The 26,417-nt window shown below is 34.5% G+C and overlaps 1 protein-coding gene and 1 long non-coding RNA gene across 5 annotated transcripts in view; one reads left to right on the forward strand and one right to left on the reverse strand.

Moving 5' to 3' along the window:
* Window positions 1–7,300, forward strand: part of LOC127861005 (uncharacterized) — a 33,556-nt gene extending 26,256 nt beyond the window's left edge. For 2 of the 4 annotated variants that reach the window (XR_008040015.1, XR_008040018.1), the window contains one exon: window positions 5,077–7,300. The gene's annotated coding sequence lies outside the window, so the exon portion shown is untranslated. Of the gene's footprint in view, window positions 1–1,939; window positions 2,038–4,701; window positions 4,760–5,076 lie in introns of all 4 variants that reach the window. The other 2 variants (XR_008040017.1, XR_008040016.1) reach the window with 2 other exon arrangements.
* Window positions 7,217–22,476, reverse strand: LOC127861022 (uncharacterized). Its single transcript, XR_008040023.1, has 6 exons — window positions 22,274–22,476; window positions 20,075–20,377; window positions 19,311–19,466; window positions 12,204–16,196; window positions 11,504–11,638; window positions 7,217–10,284 (listed from the first exon to the last, which is right to left on the reverse strand). It is a non-coding gene; the product is annotated as an uncharacterized LOC127861022 (long non-coding RNA).
* Between the last annotated feature and the right edge of the window lie 3,941 nt (window positions 22,477–26,417).

Genomic DNA, 26,417 nt, shown 5'->3' on the forward strand with positions numbered 1-26,417 from the left:
TATTTTCATCATCTTGATTGTAATGTGCAGTAAACTTAATATTTATGCACGTTATCGTTTTCTTTGATAATGTAAGATAGCCACAATTTGATAATGCAACAAAGCTACAGTTACACATTTACGTAGGAATGTAAGAAGAGAAATACTAAATTAAAAAAGCATGTTATTAACGGTGAAAAAAACTAACCAAATCATTAACGTTAAAATACATTCATTTACATTTAAACTGAACAATGCATCATGCATTAAATTGTAATGACAAAACACATCAAGATGAGTAGAAATATGAATACAATGGGACAGCACATGAATCAATATTTTCACAAATGTGCAGAAATTAAACGGCATGAGTTCTTAAAACAGCGAAGTTTGGTGGGTTGAAAACCAGATTACACTTGTATGGCATGTTGACCACATCGCATGCGAGCTACAGATATCTTGATAAAACAAACTAAAACAACAAATCAAATCCACACAGTGATTTCATTTGGATTTAAGAATATATCCTTTCTCAATATTCTGGTATCGTCTTTATCATCTTCATCTTTATTATTATATTTTCAGTACATTTGATAATAGTATGTACCGATTTTTACTTGTTCAGCAACCAAGCGCCTATGGAATAAACCCGTGGTTGCATAAATCGCTGAATAGTATACAATGAAGTGGGTTTTTGTAAGGATTTTGATACAGGTATGAAACTTCATTAATAGTGATAACCAAGGGTAAAGGAGTGTGTCTGTGACACAGTACCTGGCACGATCCCAAACCTACCTAGACCTATTCTCAATATCTTTCACAAAGCTGGTTTTCGCCATTAAGCGTTTGAAGTGTGATAAAATTATAAGGGTTTCTCGACAATAGAGGAACAAAAATAAAGGGTCAGACCGAATTAAAATTTAACCCATTTTTCCAGATTTTGTTTGTTAGAAACGATAATTTCGTATAATTTGCACTTTTTAATAATTTAAGAACGAAACAACAGCCATCACAATATAAAAATAAAAACGGGGTACTTAATATAATTTTTTTACATCGCATTATTTAAACGATTTTAAACAATAGGGCTTGTGTGAGCATTGGTCGTGAAACATGTTCAACGGACTTTCTTCCGCTACCTCTGAGTTAAGTTTGAATTCAAGTAGTCAGTAACTGGCATAAGTATGTACAATTAGTACTGGTAAGCTAACCCAGGAATAAACTATATAATCAAGATGGTTTACCTTTAACTGACCTCCGTGATATCAATAAAATACTGTTTAATACAGCAAAAAAAAAATCTAACTAAACAAACGTAAATAAACAATATGGCAGTGTTTACGCATTTTAAAGATTCAGAGAAGATAGACGTCCATTTAATACAATAGAGGTTGCACATACACCCGCTATTTTTTTTCATTATGTCGTTTCGTATGTTCCATTGTTCTTAAATCAAGAACACTGCTAGATAAGTAAATAATTATTTAAATGCAAAGGCCCTACTTCATAATACTATCCTTATCAGTCAATCAACAACGTTGTTTTATTTATTTATTTAATTTAGCTGCACCAGCAGGAGAGAACATTTTATGAAATGCGGTGCTATATCTATGACTAGAAACAACGGTAATTGCCGAACAATTGGGCACTAAACAAATGCCATTTACAAGGCAAAAGCGTACATAACAAACGTACAAGTATGAAACAACTTGCAAAATAACACAAATATCTAGAACACTTAAAAGTTCAGAGCCGCTTTTCGTAAAAATCAAAATTATTTCCACGCCCATGTGTTTTTATTTGAATGTATTTAACAGTTGAATATAGCTAGACTATTTCATATTAATAACTATTTCAAACATTGTTTTCAATCCTGATTATTTTACTTCTTTATTAAACTAAGATATACGTCGTGTATTCGATATTTTTCATTCAAGGTCATTTCGAACTAAAATTTCAGTCCTCACAATGTTCTCCTCAGAGTAACGTCTGGGTATAATTCGAAGTCGAACCAAAGGCCAAGCTACCTTTCAAACGTTGCCGCCATCGCCGGAAAATGTACGTTTTTTATGCCCCCCTTCGAAGAAGAAGGGGTATATTGCTTTGCACATTTCTGTCGGTCTGTCGGTCCGTTCACCAGGTGGTTTCCGGATGATAACTCAAGAACGCTTGGGCCTAGGATCATGAAACTTAATAGGAACATTGAAAATGATTCGCAGATGACCCCTATTGATTTTGAGGTCACTAGGTCGAAGGTCAAGGTCACGGTGACCCGAAATAGTAAAATGGTTTCCGGATGATAACTCAAGAACGCTTAAGCCTAGGATAATGAAACTTGATAGGTAGATTGATCATGACTCGCAGATGACCCCTATTGATTTTCAGGTCACTAGGTAAAAGGTCAAGGTCACAGTGACCCGAAATAGTAAAATGGTTTCCGGATGATAACTCAAAAACGCTTGGGCCTAGGATCATGAAGCTTCGTAGGTAGATTGATAATGGATGGCAGATGACCCCTATGGATTTTCAGGTCACTAGGTCAACGGTCAAGGTCACAGCGACCCGAAATAGTAAAATGGTTTTCGGATGATAACTCAAGAACGCATATGCCAAGGATCATGAAACTTCATAGGTACACTAATCATGACTCGCAGATGACCCCTATCGATTTTGGGGTCAATAGGTCAAAGGTCAAGTTCACGGTGACCCGAAATAGTAAAATGGTTTACGAATGATAACTCAAGAACGTTTATGCCTTGGATCATGAAACTTCATAGGTACATTGATCATGACTCGCAGATGACCCCTATTGATTTTCAGGTCACTAGGTCAAAGGTCAAATTCACGGTAACCCGAAACAGTAAAATGGTTTCCGGATGATAACTCAAGAACGCTTATGGCTAGGATCATGAAACTTCATAGGTACATTAATCATGACTGGCAGATGACCCCTATTGATTTTCAGGTCACTAGGTCAAAGGTCAAGGTCACAGTGACAAAAAGCATATTCACACTATGGCTGTCACTACAACGGAGAGCCCATATGGGGGGGGGGCATGCATGTTTTTCAAACAGCCCTTGTTTGATATATTTTTAACAGTGTTTCTTTCGAAGTTCGGCTTGATTCTTGTGTTTATAAATAATTAAGATGGGAAATATAACCCATATATTGTCTTGGTCGGTTCTGGTCGGATGATTTTTCACAGAGTTATGGCCCTTTGAAATTTTCCATGTTCCAACTGTACATATAGTGCAATTCTTGTCCGGGCTATTTCTCAGCAACTAATGGCCTGAATTCAATAAAACTTTATGGGAAGCTTCACTACCAAGAGGAGATGTACATGTTATCAGCCGGTTCTTGTCGGATGATTTTTTACAGAGTTGTGGCCCTTTGAAAATTTCCATTAACTGTACATATAGTGCAATTCTTGTCTGGGCTATTTCTCAGCAACTAATGACCAGAATTCAATGACACTTTATGTGAAGCTTAACTACTAAGAGTACATGTGCATATAATCAGCCGGTTCTCGTCGGATGATTTTTCACAGACTTATAGCCCTTTGAAATTTTCCATTAACTGTACATAAAGTGCAATTCTTGTCCGGGCGATTTCTCAGCAACTAATGACTGGAATTAAATTAAACTTTATGGGAAGCTTCACTACCAAGAGCAGATGTGCATATTACCAGCCGGTTCTCGTCGGATGATTGTTCACAGAGTTATGGCCCTTTGAAATTTTCCATTGTACATATAGTGCTATTCTTGTCCGAGCTATTTCTCAGCAACTTATTACGGGAATTCAATGAAACTTCATGGGAAGCTTCACTACCAAAAGGAGATGTGCATATTATCAGCCGGTTATGGTCGGATGATTTTTCACAGAGTTATGGCCCTTTGAAATTTTCTATAAACTGTACATATAGAGCAATTCTTGTCCGGGCTATTTTTCCCCAACTACTGACCGGAATTCAATAAAGTTTTATGGGAAGCTTAACTACCTTAAGGAGATGCACATGTTATTTGTGGGTTCTGGTTAGATGATTTATTTAGAGAGTTATGGCTCTTTGAAATTTTTAAGTTGCTAAACCATCTATCGTTTTGGAGTCAATAAATTCTATAACTCAGAGCAATATTTGCTTACTCGGATATTTCGACCTTATCACATAGTCTTCATCAGTGATGTCACGTGACTCACTCAACTGACCAGCACATCGCTGATGAAGACTATGTGATATAGTCGAAATATCCGAGTAACCAAATATTGCTCTGAGTTATGGAATTTATTGACTCAAATGATGAATCCAGAGCAAGAGAACAACCTTCATAGGTGTATCCATGGTATTATTTTGTCCGAAGTTATGCCACTCAAGATGTTTCCTTTTATCTGAATATATAATGCAATATTGTGACCAAAAAATCTTTGGGGAGCATCACCCGTCTCCGACGGTTTCTTGTTAATTAAGGCAAGTGACCAACTGCTGATGAAAAGTTTAAATATTTAGATGAAAAAGTTGTTTTCACTTACATCCACTAAAAAACTGTGCAGTTTTCTGTACTTTAAAATATCATATTTCTTGCATATAATTTTTATATTTCCTTAATCTTCTACCTATCCAGAATACAACACTTAAGTATATGGTAACAACAAAAAACAGGGCAGTTTTCCATTAAACTTTGATATCTCATCACTTGCATTTAAGAAATGTGTTTGATTTATTTCAGAGTCGTTTGTCTGCGAGTTTTACAAGAATTCGTGAAGCTGAATATCTGAACACGGCATGTTCGTACGCAACCACAAATCCCATTTAGACAATCACAATGGCTATTTTTGCAATGACACTAAGGTCAAAGTTCAAAACATTGTCTTGGGTCTAAAAGGATTTTTAAGTAACAGAACTTACTGAGTGTACTGAAATACAGTTGCAAAGGCAAGAAGCAAGTCCTTGATTGAATGTTAAGGTCACATTTAATTATCAAAGGCTGTAGGAGAGAAATAAGTTAAGCCTTTTTCCAATCTTTTTCTGAAACAACAACTCAGGATAGGTGTATCATGTTGAAAATGGCATATGTGTGATCTTTTCTGTTTTCTATTTTCAGATTGGCTTGTCTGCCATCATTGCCAGAAGACATTCAACACGACCTTTGATCTGAATTGCCATATTCTAACGCACACAGGGGAAAAGCCATTCGAATGCAGTGTTTGTCATAAACAATTTAATAGGAAAAGTGATTTTATACGTCACATGTTGGTCCACACAGGAGAAAAGCCATTTGAATGCAGAGTGTGTCATAAACACTTTACTCGTAACAGTGTTCTTAAGGATCACATGTTGTTGCACACAGGGGAAATGCCGTTTGAATGCGGTTTTTGTGATAAACGATATAATCGGAAAGGTAAACTTCAAGATCACATGTTCGTTCATACAGGAGAAAAACCGTTTGAATGCAGTGTTTGTCGTAAACAATTTAGTCGTAAAAGTACTCTTAAGCATCACATAGAGTCGGTCCACAAAAAAGGCCTTCGTTTGTCAAATAGGATCAGCAATGAAAAGCATCCTTAAAGGCCAAAGCTTAGTCCACTGGAGTGCCTATTGTTTGTGGAACATTTGTGGGGGACAGATACGCAAGACAATATGACACATATAGTTATGAATTCCATTAATATTTTCTTTGTTTAACCAATATTTTGGTATAAGGCCACCAAAAAAACTTTGCATAGAATGCCGTTTGAATGTAGTGTTTGTGATAAACAATTTAATCGGAAAGGTCATCTTAAGTGTCACACAGAGTTGGTCTACAAAGGGGAAAAAGCCCATTCGAATGCAGTGTTTGTCACAAACAATTTAGACTGAAAGGTCACCTTATGGATCACATGTTTGTTTACAGAAGGGAAAAGCCATTTGAATGCAGTGTTTGTGATAATCAATTTAGTCGAAAAAGTCATCTTAAGCATCAAATTTAGGTTCATACAGGGGAAAAGCCATTGAAATGCAGTGTTTGTCATGAACAATTTACTCGTAAAAGTGTTCTTAAGGATCACATGTCGGTCCACACAGGGGAAAAAAGTTTGAATGTAGTGTTTGTGATCAACAATTTAGTCAGAAAAGTAATCTTAAGCGTCACACAGAGTTGGTTCACAAAGAAGGCAAAGACGATCAGCAATGAAGAGCATCCTTAAGGCTCAAAGTATAGTCCACTTGAGTGCCTATTGTTTGTGGAACACTTGTTGGGGATGGATACAGAATGTGACACCTGTAGTAGTGTATTCAATTAAACTTTTCATTGTTTTAACAATATTTTTGTATAAGGCCCCCAACAAACTTTGCTAAACCGAAGTTTCGCAAACTTTACAACCTTTTTTCCTTTAACATATTCATATTGTAGATAAGGCATGCCATATTAATGCTTCTTTGTGATCATTTATTGATTGTTTATTTTTTACATAATAATTCCATTTCTTTTATTAAATATTATTTGTTTAAAATAGCCTTTCCTATGGGATTTTTTTCACTTTATTTCATGGGAATGTTTAAAAGCTTGTTTTCTTTTCGTTTTTATGTATTTAAACGTCATTTAAGGACTGTATAATCATTTTTTAGTTATAAGGCAAATCCTTTTTTTAAAATGGGAAAAAACAAATGTTTGTTCTTATTTTGAAAGATTTATTCATATTACCTGCAGGAACAATATATTTTATCAAATGATACATATCACTTTTCTTGTTATGTCCCAAACCACTATAGTGGGGGACATATTGTTTTTGGCCTGTTGGTCTGTTTGTGCCAACTTTAACATTTTGCAATAACTTTTGCTATATTGAAGATAGTTACTTTATATTTGGCATGCATGTGTATCTCAAGGAGCTGCACATTTTGAGTGGTAAAAGGTCAAGGTCATCCTTCAAGGTCAAAGGTCAAAAATATTTAGTCAAAGCGGCGCAGAAGGGGACATAGTGTTTCTGACAAACACATTTCTTGTTTATATATATTTGTTTCCACAGCAACCAGAATTCTTGACTTAGGAACAAAATGAAATGACGTACATAATCTCCATTATGCCAATTGCCCATGTTTCAAGTTTCATGAAAACATGTGAAGAATTTAAAGTTATCGCAGGATCCAGAAAAGTGTGACAGACAGACTGAAAGAAAGAGTGCAAACCATTAGTCCCCTCTGGTGAAGGGGACAATAATACAGTAAAAAAACTCGAAGACGATGGTAGCGAGAAAAATACTTCGAAGTGGATCTTTGATTTATTTGAATTATACGTGCATTTGTATTTGTAATAGCAATTCAGTTCAATAAAACAGTTCTAAAACTAATATTTCAAACTAAATTCAGAAAGAAAATCGCTACCCCAAAAATGATCCGAAATAACGAGAAAGTAAGATAAACTGTGTTGGAAAATACGGTGTTCTGCTGTATGTTTATATATTTAAAAACAATATTTGTACAACACAATTTACATATAATCTGTCAAAACATCTAGATATATTAAGAACTACAAATGGCTTAACATACACAAAACAAACATCAGAAAACATTCAAACAAGTAAAGCAAATAATGAGACAGGTTAGTCCAATTTAAAAATTATAATACTTTACATAAATGGCGGTTAAAAATGTTTCAACAGTCTTACGTTGAAAAATTATTTTTGTACTTAAATGTATCTTAGAGATACAAACTGCTGTATACAAACATGAAAGACTGATTCTAAGGTATATACTTTTAAAATTTGTAAAAAAAATAAAACAACTTCACAAATAGTTTCAATTGATTTTAAATTATGATAAAAATAAGAGTAAATACATTTCAGCAGAAATAAAAATGTAAAGAGAATCACAACAAGCACAATTAACGAGCGCAAAGTTTAAATATGTTGTCATAACGAAAACCCATTATTATTATAATTATATGTATTTATTTATTTTTGTATACATGGTGTTGTAAGATAATAGATAGTAGCTAGATATTAGAATGGTAATATTTTTGTTAAAAGTATTATGATAAATAGTGATAATTATATTTTCATCATCTTGATCGTAATGTGCAGTAAACTTAATATTTATGCACGTTATCGTTTTCTCTGATAATGTAAGATAGCCACAATTTGATAATGCAACATAGCTACAGTTATACATTTACGTAGGAATGTAAAAAGAGAAAAAATAAATTTAAAAAGCATGTTATTAACGGTGAAAAAAATCTAACCAAATCATTAACGTTAAAATACATTCATTTACATTTAAACTGAACAATGCATCATGCATTAAATTGTAATGACAAAACACATCAAGATGAGTAAAAATATAAATACAATGGGACAGCACATGAATCAATATTTTCACAAATGTGCAGAAATTAAACGACATGAGTTCTTAAAACAGCGAAGTTTGGTGGGTTGAAAACCAGATTACACTTGTATGGCATGTTGACCACATCGCATGCGAGCTACAGATATCTTGATAAAACAAACCAAAACAACAAATCAAATCCACACAGTGATTTCATTTGGATTTAAGAATATATCCTTTCTCAATATTCTGGTATCATCTTTATTATTATATTTTCAGTACATTTGATAATAGTATGTACCAATTTTTACTTGTTTAGGATTTTGATACAGGTATGAAACTCCATTAATAGTGATAATACCAAGGGTACAGGAGTGTGTCTTTGACACAGTCCCTGGCACGATCTCAAACCTACCTAGACCTATTCTCAATATCTTTCACAAAGCTGGTTCTCGCCTGTAAGCGTTTGAAGTGTGATAAAATTATAAGGGTTTCGCGACAATAGAGAAACACAAATAAAGGGTCAGACCGAATTAAAATTAAACCCATTATTCCAGATTTTGTTTGTCAGAAACGATAATTTCGTATAATTGGCACTTTTTAATGATTTAAGAACGAAACAACAGCCATCACAATATAAAAATAAAAACGGGGTACTTAATATAATTTATTTACATCGCATTATTTAAAAGATTATAAACAAATGGGCCTGTGTGAGGCATTGGTCGTGAAGCATGTTCAACGGACTTTCTTCCGCTACCTCTGAGTTAAGTTTGAATTCAAGTAGTCAGTAACTGGCTTGTAAGTATGTACAATTAGTACTGGTAAGCTAACCCAGGAATAAACTATATAATAAAGATGGTTTACCTTTAACTGACCTCCGTGATATCAATAAAATACTGTTTAATACAGCAAAAAAATCTAACTAAACAAACGTAAATAAACAATATGGTAGTGTTTACGCATTTTAAAGATTCAGAGAAGATAGACATCCATTTCATACAATAGATGTTGCACATACACCCGCTATTTTTTTTCATTAAATAAAGAACACTTTGCTAGATAAGTAAATAATTATTTAAATGCAAAGGCCCTACTTCATAATACTATCCTGATCAGTCATTAAACAACGTTGTTTCAAATACAGATGAACTGATAATTTAGCTGCACCAGCAGGTGAGAACATTTTATGAAATGCGGTGCTATATCTATGACTAAAAACAACGTTAATTGCCGAACAATTGGGCACTAAACAAATGCCATTTACAAGGCAAACGCGTACTTAACAAACGTACAAGTATGAAAAAAACTTTCAAAATAACACAAATATCTCGAACACTTAAAAGTTCAGAGCCGCTTTTCGTAAAAATCAAAATTATTTCCACGCCCATGTGTTTTTATTTAATGTATTTAACAGTTGAATACCGCTAGACTATTTCGAATTAATAACTATTTCAAACATTGTTTTCAATCCTGATTATTTTACTTCTTTATTAAACTAAGATATACGTCGTGTATTCGATTTTTTTCATTCAATGTCTTTTCGAACTAAAATTTCAGTCCTTACAATGTTCTCCTCAGAGTAACGTCTGGGTATAATTCGAAGTCGAACCAAAGGCCAAGCCACCTTTCAAACGTTGCCGCCATCGCCGGAAAATACTTCACCAACAGTCATTGCTGTCTCTAGACCGAGAGCAGGTTATCACTATTTCACTATCTTTCCTATCAAGAACAATTTCTTGGTCGTTTTTTTATGGCCAACTTCGTAAAAGCGGTTTCAGATGTAGAAGCAAGTTCTCTGAACCCGTAAGTCTAGATATTAAAAGGTGGGCGACAAAAAGCCATATTTGTTCAATCATCAATCTATTTTTTTCACCAGTGTTTACACTTTCCAGTGGTTCCGTTGTTTGCAGAAGGTGCGACGTCTACTTGGTTGTTAGCACTTTGCCGTTTTCAGTGGATGCAGCTACGAAATCGTGTAAAGGTTCGCTCTGAGATTCATTGGTTTGTGCTATGTATAAGTGAAATACGCGTTAAATAAACCAGTAAAGCATAAATAACTATGTTTGTGTCGGGTAGAATTCAATAAGATTGTTTAAAGAAAGCAAACACGGAGGCTGTTGTTCCGCTATAAGATGTACAATGAAACTTGAGGAATACTTGGACAGTGAAGCTTTAAAGAATACATTATATCACAGTTTCTAGTACAGGCCAATGACCTTATACTATGTCCATGTCAGGAAACATGTTTGGAGTTTCACTAGCAAAACATGAAATAGATAGCGACATATGACCGTCTTAAACGCAAACTTAAATCTGACATACGTACATACGGATAGTAAACACACGCGTTGATGGTTAATATATTGTATGTTGTACTTTTAAATTTATGGAGTTGTTGCATACATTACATGTAACCTACTGCTGTTTCGCAAACTAACTTTTACATGACTTTTATCGAAACAAAAGGGCCTACTTCCGATTAAGGATGATGACTTCCATTGGTCGTGGTCACTGACCTTTCATATAAATCCACATAGTATTTCGGCGTTTTAAGTAAATACTTTTAAGTAGATATATCGAATGTAATTTTGGATGACAACTTTGGCTTGATCGTTCTTAGTATGCGAGACATATGTTACCAAATGCAGTTCATCGTAACGGGTCTTGGTAAGTGACCTAACAGAATAGTATAAAAAAAGTTGTTTTTGAGGATTCAATTGACTGTCTGTTAATTCTATGGGAATATTTACTTGCAAACAAACCTTAACACGGTTTGAAAAGCATAAAAAAGGCATTATTCTTATTAATTGTAGGACTTGCTCGACTATATCTTAGATTATTGTTTAAATAAAGTTTTATAGAAATCTAGTTCGCGTTTAAAACAAAAAAGAACTCAAGCGTCTGAGAGGTTTAGACATGTACATCGAGCCTATAATATAATAAAATAAGTTTAAACACAGTCTATTTCGATGTAATTATGTATATAAATAAAGAGATTCTACACAACACATTATTTATATAAACTGTATTTATGTTTTATGTACTTCGGTTCCTTTATTGTAGTTTGGTAATAGCCACAGTGTAAACGTGTGCCAACATAAAGAACTTAATTAAGAAATAAACTTATCTTTTACCAGGGTAAGAATATAAATATATGTTGCTGTCATAAGTGTTCACATGAAGAAAACATTTTACCCGCATTACAGGTTTGAAATCTAAAAAAGTACCTGTTTTTCGGAAACAATACTGTTTCTTTCTTTGCGAGTACACTATGAAGAAGATCACGGGTACTATTACAACTAGTATTCCCAAGACTATCCCAACAATAGCACCGGCCCCAAGTTGCGTCGCATCTTCTGGTCCTACAAAAATACCGCATATATGCACCATTTATTTATTCAAATAAAAACAACATGCAGTTTAAAAACACGTTTATACATACACGAGTCTATTCTTATTAAACATTCAATTTTCTTTTTCAACTGCAAACAAGGTTGAAATCAGCTATAACCCTGTCATGACAAAAGTGATGTTTTTGTTATATATTAAAATTGTCTCTTGTTTATTATCAGAAGTAATTAATATATATTCGCCTCAAAATGACTTGTCCAAGCAAAACAATGCCTTCATACAAACCGCGTGATGATCGATTCGAATAATGGTTTTATTTAACAAAACATAAAATTGATTATTTTTAATAAACTCTATATTTTTTTAACTGAAAATACATATACAATATATTTTATCCATTACGAAAATAGTTGTAAATCTTATTATGCAGAAAATTTTGATTAATTCACATTAACTTCTACAATAGTTCCTTATAACGAAGTCCATCAAGATCTAGCAGGATTTTAGTAGTTTCGTCGAAAATAATCTTCAAAGAAGTAACCACCGCGAGGTGTCAGCGGCTGTCTTATGACTCACCTTGTTTCTCCTTCAGTAAAACATTCTCCCGACCCAGCTCCGATACTCCCAGCCTATGGACAAGTTGTAATTCGCCTATAGTACCGTTTACTATAACGCTTATAATCGTTTCGTTTTCTGAGACGTTTTTCTGGTGGCTAGAGATTTTCGTTCCATCTATCTCCCAGTTCGTCTCGACGGTATTTGCACCAGGTCCAAATACAAATGCAGTCACGTTTACAAGGTTCCCAGTGCGTTCTTGGTTTATATCCAATACTGTAACATGTTTTATTTCACGTTTCGTTTTAAATGGCAATTTTACAATCAAAGATACCATAAAGTCCAGCCGAATAAGATTTTATTGACATTTATTGATGTTTATTTAGGTAAAATTATATTTTTTTTGTTTTCATGTGGGCATTGTTAACTCCGTAAAGCTAGATATAACACTTGTATATTATGAATGGAATGCTTTCGTACAACACAGAAGATTTCGCGATCCACGGCGGCTATGTCATCAAATGATGCTATTTCGTTCCAAATAAATAAAGTCCTCTGGTAGAATGGGCTATACTAAGACATGTTAATTATATGGATTAGAAAAAAACGTAATATTAAATATATAGACGAAATTAGCTGGTTTCGATTAAATTTACGATCGGTTATATGAATTTATAGTTTCAAGTTTGGCGCATAAACTATTATATAAATTTCAGATTTTATCAATAAATCCCCCACCGCCCTAAATGCCTCATTTGATAACACAGTGATGGTTATGTACTGGCTTTACATGAAATGTCTACGAACTTAATTCACAGCAACCGAATTCAAAGTCAGAATGAAACAACAAACAAGAGGGCCATGATGGCCCTGTATTGCTCCACTGTTTTTTCTTTGCGAAAAAAACGTGCAATGCGCATGGGTTGAAATGTACTCAAACATGTGACTTTCTCTTTCTATCCCTCGTCCCACTGGGGGTTTAAAGTTGGAAGGGTGAGCATTTTTATATATGGAAAAAGTTACTACCGTGTTGACTTAAAAGCCCGGGAATTGTTGCATAGGTCCTTTGCTTATAACGTAGGTACATTTATCTCTCCAAAAGATATTGTCGTTCTCTCTATTACACATATTTTTAGATGCTGAAGATCAAATCTACGCATTTTATTTGAAACAGATTCACAAGACCCATTGGAATCAGAATGCCTTAACCCTTTACCAAACGACACATTTTGGACTTTCCCAATTTGAAAGAGGTTGCAGACGTCAATTAAATTAAAATGGAATATGAAGGAAATGATCAGGTAGGGTAGAAATAATTGTGATAAAAGGAGAAATTGCTCATCAACCAACACATCCCTAAGACCAACAGGCCTGAGAATATTATGATAATCTAAAGATTATTTCTTTATATTTATAAATGTATTTAATTAATTAATACATTTGACTTCTAAGATCAATTCATAACTTTTATTAAGAAAATTATAAAATGGTCAGAAATATATATGGATTGTTGAGCAATTGACAATCATATCCACAATTCATGAGTCACGATTCACAAGTGGAACAATGAATCATTAGTTATTAAAAAGCAGCATATACGATAGTTAAGACATTGCACTTCATTAATTTCAACACCTTCTCTTGGATACAAAGTTTTAGTTTACCGTGCAGTAATATATATTTACTTTTCTTGAAATAATTATGTTCATGGAAGTTGTGTTTTTAAAATCAATAATATATTATTAAACTGGTTTAAACACTACAAAAAAGAAATGAAATTAACATGTCATCCAAAATATTTTCATCCGGATATATGGTCACTTTCGACATATTTAAATAAAACCCGACTTTTTTCAGTTTGTAAGAAAAACATTCATAACACATGTTCTTACTTCAATGCCTTTGTAAGCAGTCACCATCTGACCTAAAATGGCACTTACTGACGGGGTTTTATCTCATGTTTACAAGATGTTGATGTTGTTGTTGGTCACAGCCAAACGGCCGCAGTAATCTCCACTGGTAAACGTCATATGTTCAGTTTTGTGACCCCCGGGGCCGGGTCAAATTTGAGCCCAGGGGAATCATTTGAACAAATTTGGTAGAGGACTATTAGATATCACTACATACCAAATTTAGTAGCCCTAGGCTCTATAATTAAGAACAAGAAGATTTTTAAAGTTTGCACACAATAGGCCTTATTTAAGCATATGTTCATTTTTGTGACCCCTGGGGCAAGGTCAAATTTGTTCCCAGGGGCATAATTGGAACAAACTTAGTAGAGAACTATTATATGTCACTACCTACCGAATTTGGTAGAAATAGGTATAATGGTTATGGACAAGAATATTTTTAAAGTTTGCACAAAATGGGCCCAATATAAGCATATGTTCAATTTTGTGACCCCTGGGGAACGGTCAAATTTGATCCCAGGGACTTAATTTGAACAAACTTGGTAACGGACTATAAGATGTCATTACATACCAAATTTGGTAGCCCTATGCCATACGGTTATGGACAAGAAGATTTTTAAAGTTTGCACAAAATATGCCTTATATAAGCAAATTTTCGATTTTTTGACCCCCCCCCCAGGGCAGGGTCAAATTTGACCCCAGGGACATAATTTGAAGACACTTGGTAGAGGACTATTAGATGTCACTACATACCAAATTTGGTAGCCCTACGCCCAATGGTTATGGACGTCAAGATTTTTAAAGTTTTCAAAAAATAGGCCTTATATAAGCAAATTTTCAATTTTTGACCCCCCGAGGCAGGGTTAAATTTGAACCCAGGGGCATTGTTTGAACAAACTTGGTAGAGGACTATAAGATGTCACTACATACCAAATTTGGTAGCCCTTGGCCCAATGGTTATGGACAGTTAGATTTTTAAAGTTTTCACAAAATAGGCCTTATATAAGCAAATGTTCAATTTTTTGACCCCCCGGGGCAGGGTCAATTTTGACCCCAGGGGCATAATTTGAACAAACTTGGTAGAGGACTATAAGATGTCACTACATACTAAATTTGGTAGCCCTACGCCCAATGGGTATGGACAAGAAGATTTTTAAAGTTTGCACAAAATAGGCCTTATATAAGCAAATTTTCAATTTTTTAACCCCCCGGGGCAGGGTTAAATTTGACCCCAGGGGCATAATCTGAACAAACTTGGTAGAGGACTATAAGACGTCACTAAATAGCAAATTTGGTAGAATTGGCCCAATGGTTATGGACAAGAAGATTTTTAAAGTTTGCACAAAATAGGCCTTATATAAGCAAATTTTCAATTTTTTTAACCCCCCGGGGAAGGGTCAAATTTGACCCCAGGGGCATAATTTGAACAAACTTGGTAGAGTACTATAAGATGTCACTACATACTAAATTTGGTAGCCCTACGCCCAATTGTAATGGACAAGAAGATTTTTAAAGTTTGCACAAAATAGGCCTTATATAAGCAAATTTTCAATTTTTTGACCCCCGGGGCAGGGTCAAATTTAACCCCAGGGGCATAATTTGAACAAACGTGGTAGAGGACTATAAGATGTCACTACATACTAAATTTAGTAGCCCTAGGCCCAATGGTTATGGACAAGAAGATTTATAAAGTTTGCACAAAATAGGCCTTATATAAGCAAATTTTCAATTTTTTGACCCCCGGGGTAGGGTCAAATTTTACCCCAGGGGCATAATTAGAACAAATTTGAAAGAGGTTCACCACATGAACATTCCTGAGAAATTTCACTAGAATTGGACCAGTATTTTAGGAGAAGAAGATGTTTAAAGAAAAAGTTAACGCACGGACGCACTGACGCACCCACGACGGACACAGGACCATGACATAAGCCCCGCTGGCCTTTGACCAGTGGAGCTAAAAACAAAATGTATTTGTATACCTAATATAATTTTCTATAGATTACACCAGCATGCTTTGTAATGGCATTTGCAACGTTCCCATAATGTTTGCAGGCTTGCGTCGACGTGACGTAACATTCACGGTATCTGTTCACTTCCTTCAAACCTGAAAGTGATTACGACGACTAATTTACAAGACATTATTTATGTCAGTAATTGTTTCAAAAGAAGATATTAACATGATTAAGAAAACAGCTACTTGGACTTATAGATTGCGATAGGTACACATATTCGACTGGCTTGATTTGCTCAACACTTTTACTGCCTGTGTAGGTAAAAGACTGTTAATTGTGTACGCCACTCAAATAACAGGGGCATATTTATAGATTTTGGATTTTCTAAAGTTAAATGTTTTAAAGCTTTCGATGTAAACAGAGGTATAAAATAGCGACATAATAATAAGAGGAACGCAATCAAAAAAAGGAAAACGTGTAACTATGTTTAGCATGTCCATTTATAATACAAAGGAACATTTGGAAAACAAATTGCAAGAAATTGAGCTTACCATTTTCGAAACAAATATAAAGTAGCGACTTGTTTTATCATATAATTTGCAAAATTCAATTGATCTTAAGAAATCATTTACGTTTCAAGCAACTCAGAATCGTTAATCGTAAAGCAGCATACGAAAGTTTCCATGATTTTGCATATGGTGAATTTGGTGAATGGACAAACTCGTAGATGTTTTACCATGATGAAGAAAACCTCCATTTGAAAAAAGTGGTTGTTGTTTTCAAGTCCAAAACCAATATTACGTTCAAAGGTTAATCAAGGAATGATGATGTGTGCTATAGAACAAACTCATACAAAGGAAGTTAACCCAACACCAAAGTATACTGACGGAAAAAAAATTAAATACATGTGTTCACATGCATATAAATATTGACACATTAAAATTGTTTCCAATTAATTTTTTAATATTGAAAGATTAACCATTAAGCCACATTTCAGTATCAAGACAAATTCATTTCTTCAAGTTCATCTGGTCAAAAATGTTACGTGAATTTCGGCATATCATAATCCAATGTCACATACTGTAAATATCTGTAATGGCCTCCCGCTTTACAATAACTGCCATGCATCTTCGTCTCATGCTGCCAAAAAGGTCACTTATGACTCCTAGAGGGATCCTAGCCCACCCTCTCTGAAGGGCCCGCTCAAGGTCGTTTACGTTGTCGACGTCATGACGTTTACGTACTCTTCGGCCTAACACGTCCCACATGTGTTCAATTGGAGAAAGATCTGTAGATCTGGCAGGCCAATCCAGTGTTACAATATGGTTTTGTTGTAATACAGCCCGTGTATGACGTGCAGTGTGAGGACGGGCATTATCCTGTTGTAATATGCGGGCATGTCCTTGGCGTATGAAAGGTACGACAACTGGTCTGATAATCTCGTCGCAATATCGAACGGATGTGAGTGTCCCGGGGACGTGAACAAGATCTGTTCTTGACTCGTGACTGATGCCACCCCACATCATAACACTGCCACCTCCGTATCTGTCGTGTTCCTTAACGTTGGCGTCATGAAACCGTTTGCCACGACGTCGCCAAACCCTCACTCTTCCATTGGCAAAATCAACGGTGAATCTCGATTCGTCCGTGAATAAAACATCGTTCCAGTCGGCACGTGTCCATCGCTGATGAAGTATCGTCAAGTTGAGCCTAGTTGAGCCTTTCCTGGCGGTGGCGTTGTGACAACGGCACCCGAACGTAGGGTCTGTAGGCACGTAATCCTGACGCTCGCAATCGGTTGCGCACAGTCCTATTTCAAACGAGCGTCCCTGTAGTGTTGTACAGCCTAGCGGCAATCTTACCACTCGTCCAAACTCGATGACGCCTCGATGACGTCACGATGTAAATGTTTTCACGTTGGGTGGTCTTTTTATGCCTACCGGAGCGAGGTCGGTCTTTAGCGCTTCCAGTTTGCCGATACCGTGTCCTTAGGCGACTTACAGTACATCTATGGACACCAAAGTGATTGGCGACGTCACATACGGGCAGGCCAGCAACAAGCATTCCAAGCGCTTGTTGACGTCTTTCCAACGTCAGTCCTGGAACACGTCCTATTTGGAATATCGAATTTTTTTATCCGGATTTCTTTATGTCACTCCTCTACCTATCTACACATTCAAATCGTTTTTGTTTTTACAAAGCATAAATTGCTGTGCACGTGCACGACGTGGTTTTGTGTTTTTCCGCCCGTATGCTTTCAAGGAACAGTATTTCACACGAAAACATATTGAACCGATTTAAGGATCAATACCCCAACGAAATGCAAAGATAAACAAAGCCCAAGGTCATTTGATATTTCTTATACCGTAACATTAACCATGTAGCTAAACTTTTTTCCGTCAGTATATTTAATATTATGATGCAGCAGGTCCCACGCTCTTATGTCTACATGGGGTAAGGCTTGCATTATACTATATAATGACATATATAATGTATTGTGAGTCTAAGCACTTTATTATTGCTCATGTTATATTATATATATATATGCCATTGCTGAGAGTAAAATGAGAAAAAAAGAACACATGCATACCAAAATCAGGCGATTGCCTTCGGTCTGTGCCTCAACCAGCGTTTGACAAACAAACGTAAAATATGATGAACATAATAGATGTAAAACATAAATTACCTTCAATTATCGTATTGCTCCTTCAACGCATCCTGATAACAACGAGTACTAGTTAACTTGCCTTGTGAAAACGTGGTTACAATGAAAGTGATACCCATTACTTTAGTAGAAATATCTTGTAAGTATGATTTTGAAATCCAACGTACAGTTAAATTGTTTAAATTTTAATAAAGAAAACGTGGTTAGAACGTAAGTTATACCTATTGGTTAGTAAGAATAATTTGTTAGTTATTGTAACTATGAAATCAAACGTAGTGAAAATTTTAAAATAATAAATAACCGGCTACATCGTAAATATAGCTCGCCAAATTAACATGGTGAACTTGACACTGACATGTATGCATGAATGTATTAAACTTTTATTTACCGTTATGATGAATACTTTTGTTTTAGAATCGGTTAATTAAACAGGAAAACCCATCCCTTTCGTATACTCGCTGTTGTAATTTATCGCTCATAACACCTGTACCATGACAACCATCTATGAGAAGGACAATGCTAAAGTGTGCTAAAGTATTTAAAAAGTATCTGGGTAACATTGTCAAGCTATCTGTTACATTGAAAAAAGCTTCCTACAAACTTTTTAACTCAACAGTTTTGGTGTTTTCACTCCTGTCACAAGACGTTCTTCGGTCATCCCACGCCATCACAAGATCTTGAGAATCACTGAAATCTCTAAGGCAACTGATGGGGTTTGTTCCATTGTTCAGTCGTACAAACGTTGGTTTATCCTCAGCTGGAGTAACAAGGATAATGAACAATAAATATTTAAATAGAACTTATTTGCAAAACTGATTCGCAATTCTATTTGGGAATGTTTCCACTAAAATGTAACGAGAAGCAATACACATGCTGACTCAAGACTTCTTAAAATATATGCGTTTCGATTTGTTGCATGCACTCACATATTTCAAGAAGTTTTGTTTTGAATGACAAGAACTGATTCAGAATATAAAATGCACAATGATACTTATCTTAACATATAAGGTTCAACCAAATCGTTTTTTCAATATATTCGAAAGACAAAGAGAGTCTGTTTTTACCCCGTTATTTATAATTCTACTTTGAATCTGTACTCATTTGAATACCCAATTTATTCACCTGTATTATCATAAAATTTTAATATTTTACTAAGATCATTTCTTAAACTGCTGCTTTACCTAAAACACAGGCGAACGCTTTAGGGCCATTATGGTCTACTATTTTGCGAGTATAAGTCTTCATTTTGAGAGAAAAACATCTATATAAGGGCCATGAAACTTGTATTTCGAATAAAGCAAAGATTATTTAAAAACCCGACACGATCCAAGTTAATAACACAATTTTCCCAGTAAATTGACTTACCAGGCAAAAATTCGACGATTAAGCTGGTTGAGCTGCTTTGCGCTGGTTGTTGTTCATCAGGTGTCACTTTGCACGTGTAAGTGCCTGCGTCGCTGGGACTATTAAACTGTTTCTCGAAATAGGCGAAGGATTTATCATCTTTGGATTCATGTGTTTTTGTTGCTTCGCCAAATTCAGTTCCATTGTGCGCCATCTGAAACTTGGTGTCCGGATAGTGTGTAGTTACACATTGCGAAATTGAGCAGGCGAATTTAACTTTGCTGCCTTTAGTGGTAACAGCACCCTGGGGGTCTAAAACAACTTCTGTAACAAAAAATAGCCCCACACATTTAATACCTGTATGCATTGTAGATCTTATGAGATTTACCACGAGGCATATGTTTAAGTAACTTTCATATGTATTCATAATTCCTCAAATGCCTGCACAAAACAATTTACAACAAAATAGTGTAATGTTTGTTTGACCACCGTTACATTTAGCGCCTCTATTTGCATCATTCTTCATAAAAAATGTAAATAACATAATCGCAATTCTAAGCGAGTTTATATTGGAATTCAAGTATTTTCGTTGAATTTTACACGCTGTTAATTGTTAGAATGGGTATGTATAAACGGACCAGAGCGATGCCTTCCCTCAAAGTCACTACTTAAAATCTTTTAATACAACATCAATCATTTTCATAATATCTGCTAAGGTGTTATTACACAGACTTGGATATGGGGCTTTTACACAAATTTATTACGCCAATACTAATTAAAAGATGTTTTAGCAAATTTTAAATCAAAACCGACCTGCTCAATGGGTAGTATGCATATAATACCAGGATGGATTTATTCGTAATTCTTCTTAAATAAATCCTCATTCAACGCGTCATTCATGTTTTTTAATAATAACTCTATTTCAAAAATCCAAAATTATTTTTAATGGTCATGTTAAACGACCTACATAATGCATTAATCTACTATTTACAACTTATGAGGGTAAGTTTTGGCACAATTCGAATTATATTAAAGGAAGACAACCATATCCTATTATTTCTACGGTATGCTTACTGTATATTGAATACATTTAGATATGCGTAATTATGTATCAAAATAGACGTTTTCGCTTGCTGACGCCCTTTACGTTAGGCTCGGGACACTGTTGCAGTGAGTGAACATAGGGCGGCTTCTTCCCATCAGAAAGCATGATAAATTATTGTGTAAATAACGTTCTTTATTTCCAAAAATAGTGTACATTTCGTACACTTTGGCTCGGTTTTCGTACAGCGATTACGTCACATATGATGAGGCGAATTGTACAGTTAAGGTCTTGGGAATACGGTTCTCATAAAAAACACAGGTGATTTGCAACAGTTTAATGGCATAAATTAATAACACTAAATTTTGCCGCGCTACGCCTACTTATAACAGTGTCGATATTGTAAGTATTCAATGTGATAATAGTTTATGTCTATTTGGAAATGAATCAACCTAAAGTGATAATCACTCATGTTACATGTATTACAAACATATGTTGAAATGTTCAGTAGTAAATATGACGTGGGAAACAATAACAAGGGAGTTAAACACGAAAGATACTAGTTATTGATAATATTTATTGTTTCGTTTTCTCAACATATAAAACACATTATTCAATCATTATATCTTAAATCAAATTTATATTTACAGGTTTAATACAAAAAAATATATAGTAGCAAGTGTACTTCCAACCATACGTCAAAACCGAATGTAGGAAGTATATTCTAACGAATCTCGAACAGTGAGTCACAGTGGAACCGGAAGAAGCAAATTAAATATATGTTAATAGTTGTGAATGAACAATTAGATTACACTTAGGTGCGGATAGTACATAGTAGCGTGACAAAGCATGTACACTTAAATCACTCACCTTATGAGAAATTTAAGTAAACATTATTTGGTAAAGTGACACAAGTTCACAACGTTCACGCAATTTCAATTAAGATGACCTTGCACTACTAATTTATGTATAAATACATAATTACCTTACTCCTCTTTATATAAAAATCCCTGATCGGTAACTGATTTATTCTGTGTCAATCCATATTACTGATATTGCTGTATACGTATTCTTTATTTAAGGCAATCTAATGATTAAGACTTGAAACGAAACAGGTATGAATATTAAACAATTATTAATTGTAAGAAATAACCATTTATAACAATAACTGTGCTTACCCCTATTACATCCATCTCCGCTACATAAAACTTCAAAACATATAAATATCAACGCTCTCAGCGTACGGTAAATCATTTTATACGTGTTAATAGTTCAATACTGTTATGTGAAGTCGCTCGCTTTGAATTTAATATACTTTAATGGATTTTCCGTATTACTATTTATAGACTATGATGGGTTTCCCAAAGATTGCATTTATATTACGCAGTCGATGAAAAACTAAAGTGACATATCATTCTGCGGTTTAAATCATCGTTTATTACAAAAACTACGTATATTAAATGTTCTCATAACTCATCCAGCAAGCATTACCATACACATGTGTTTAATGCAAACTTGCAGTACGCTCAGAATCAGTCGCTTCCGTGCTCGGAGGTCAGGCAGAGAAGTTGCCATTTAAACCTCTATTACCATTTTTGTAGCCCAGCGCACACAAACTAGACACAAAGAAACACCATTTCACAAAACATCTTTTCGGATTGTAACAATCAAATATAGTGTTCGTGTGTCGTATGAATAGATATCGTTGCAGGAATTCAAATAACCGTTAAACTAAGTTTAGATGCACATCGTACATGTATGGTATACATGCTGGCGAATTCGGCTGTACAGCCGTTTTCAATTTCAGAATTAAATATCTGGCTTATTTCGCATTTTTCGACACATGTTCTTCTTAACTTTTATTTTAATTTATATTGATATATATATATAATAAGTTTTTTACACAGTTAATACAAATTCATAAATATTTGACATAATCGTATATACCCGCTTTAAAGGAGTTTATTAAAATTCAAATACGTTCAAAACGTCAGTTTGTAAAACTGCTGACAAATCAAGAAACATTCACTTAAACAATGATATCCACCAGGAAAGGAAATAACTTCACATATACTTTCCACGTTTGATACAATAATGCGCACGAGAAACATCAGTCAAAATGAGACGAGAACAATAATAATGTAGCTTATCAAAACATTACAACTATATTTTTTTTCAACAATAAACGCAATTTAAGTATGATATTAAGCCATTTATTGCATGCAAAACAACAGCGCATAGTATTTTTGTAAAGACATATGCATATCTATTGATTTTTATTAGGTTCATAAATACATGTATACATGCTTCGACATACAAATATTAATCTGTATTTCTAAAATTTGCCCATTGCAAAAGTATCTAAAAAAATCAAGCAATCGAAACATGATAAATGTATCCGAGATTAACGCCAAAAATCAACAAAGTCGTGAAATTAAATGAATCAAAACTGTGAAATTCGTACGGGCATGATTTATAAAAAACGTGGTAATTTTTTTAACTACGCATGTTATTACATTATTTATTTGAGCACATGGATTAAAAATCTATCGCAACATGAGCTATTAAAACCAGCATGAATACATCAATTAATGAACAATTATTTACATAAAAACGTAGGTATGCACATACATTGCATTATTAGTAAAACCAATAGAGGTATTCTTATTCAGGATCATATATTTTTGTATTGGGGACTATAACGGCAAAAAGTATTTTCCCGCTTTTTTTAATAGTGAAACCACCATTTGCCGAAATTATAAATAATACACAACTATTAATTTTCATTGAAATTTGGGAACAGTCAAATTGTTTTTTTAATTAGTGTGGGAGAGGTTGTTGTTTTTTTTAAACATTCAAAAGATAACCCTTGATACAGAGGGACAATTGTTTGACCGGCTTTTACCAAATGTCAATGAAATAGCTACATGTATTACCTTCTTCTTATTAAATAATAATAATCATTATTATTATTATTTGTATCATTGCTTTTATTATTTTTTATGCTCCCCCAAAATATTTGGGTGAGTATATAGGCGCCGCTTCGTCTGTCCGTGTGTCCGTCCGTCCGTGCACAATTTTTGTCCGGGCTATTTCTCAGCAATAAATGACCGGCATTCAATTAAACTTTATGGGTAGCTTCACTACGAAGAGGAGATGTGCATATTATCAGCCGGTTCTGGTCGGATGATTTTTCACAGAGTTATGACCCTTTGAAATTTTTTATAAACTGTACATATAGTGCAATTCTTGTCCCCCCCCCCAACTACTGACTGGAATTCAATGAAGCTTTATGGGAAGATTAACTACCTTGAGGAGATGCGCATGTTATTTGTGGGTTCTGGTTAGATGATTTATTTAGAGAGTTATGGCCCTTTGAAATTTTTAAGTTGCGAAACCATCGATCGTATTATTTTGTCCAAAGTTATGCCCCTCAAGACGTTTCCTTTTATCTGAATATATATGCAATATTGTGACAAAAAACCTTTGGGGAGCATCATCCGTCTCCAACAGTTTCTTGTTTATTATTATTATTATTATTTGTATTATTATTATAAATATCGATATAATTATAATAAATAATAATATTATTATTATTAAGAAAAGAAAGAAGAGGAACATAAATAAACAAGGTGTGTTTGTGAAACACTATGTCCCCCCAAATATTTGACCTTTGACCTTAAAGGATGACCTTGACCTTTCACCACTCAAAATATTCTGCTCCAAGAGATACACATGCGTGCCAAAAATATATCAAGTTGATATCTTCAATATTGCAAAAGCTAGGGTTATTGTAAAAGTTTGACGCAAACAAACCAACAGACATGGCAAAAACAATATTTTACTCCCATAATAGACTGGGGGACATAATAATACAAAGTATAATACTGATTTATTTTAACAGGTATCTTAAAGGGATCTTTTCACGCTTTGGTAAATTGACAAAATTGAAAAAAGTTGTTTCAGATTCGCAAATTTTCGTTTTAGTTATGATATTTGTGAGGAAACAGTAATACTGAACATTTACCATGGTCTAATATAGCCATTATATGCATCTTTTGACGATTTTAAAACCTAAAAATTATAAAGCGTTGCAACACGAAACGATTGAATAATTTGGAGAGTTCTGTTTTTGTCGTTAAGTTTTGTGAAACTACGAAGATTGCTTATATAACGTATAAAATACGTTTATCAAGTGTACTCGGCGGAATAGCTCAGTAGGCTAAAGCGTTTTTACTTCAGGACTCTGGCAGGACTCCAGGGGTCACTGGTTCGAAACCTGGTCCGGGCAATGTTCTTTTCCTTTTTTTAATTTTATTCTTGATTTTTTACTGGAGCTTTTACGATCCAATGTTTACATTTATCGATATAAAGCATTTAATGAATAAGTTAAAAAATGCCAAAATCTGTGAAAAGGCACCTTTAATGTTACTGCGTTCTGCGCAGTTGAAATATTGATGAGGACAGCATATCAGACCATGTAAGATCATACAATATTGTCCGTTTGTAAAAGAAAAAGTTGCTTATTGTGCATTTATATGTCGAAATAAGTTATACGTGTAAGATGATACTCGTTGATGCTTAATAACGACAACAACAACAAATATCTCTGTTAAACTGCATATACTCATTAAAAGCGCAACTAGAAATACGCAATTGCATCAAGGTATTCACTGATATGTTAATACAAAGTATCAACGATATTGTCGATAAATAAAATGATGTTTATCATAATATTACTTGATATATTTATAATCACTACTCAAATAAAATTTAACAAAAATGGTAATTTTAAATATTACCATGGGAAAAGAAAAGTATTTCCCGAAATTCAATTGCACCATATAAATCGCCCCCAACTCCTCCCCTCCTTCCCGCTCCATACATGATATTACGCAGTTAATTCATTTATGCCTAGTGGACTCTCCCATCCTTCTAATGTGGATCAATTTATTTCCAGAATTAGGGATGTCTAGTATATTTATTTCTATATTTAGAATTTTTCTTACAGAAATTCCATTAAGCAAACAGCACAGACCCTGATGAGACGCCGCATCATGCGGCGTCTCATCTGGGTCAACGCTGTTTGTCAAGGCCTTTTTTCTAGACGCTCGGCATAAATGGGCTAAACACCGGAAGCAGGATTTTATATTTTATGATAACGTAGTTATTGATATTATACGCTGGGTATGCGGATACTTTGATAACAGATGGCACTTCGGTACCAGATAACAACAAAAGCCACGCGCGAGAGGTAACTTCATCAGTGTTTTTTTTAAAGTTTTATCATAAAGATTAGTTTTTTAGACAAGGCGCATGGTC

The sequence above is a fragment of the Dreissena polymorpha genome, chromosome 15 (assembly GCF_020536995.1).
Source record: "Dreissena polymorpha isolate Duluth1 chromosome 15, UMN_Dpol_1.0, whole genome shotgun sequence".
In the NCBI taxonomy this organism is placed as follows: domain Eukaryota; kingdom Metazoa; phylum Mollusca; class Bivalvia; order Myida; family Dreissenidae; genus Dreissena; species Dreissena polymorpha.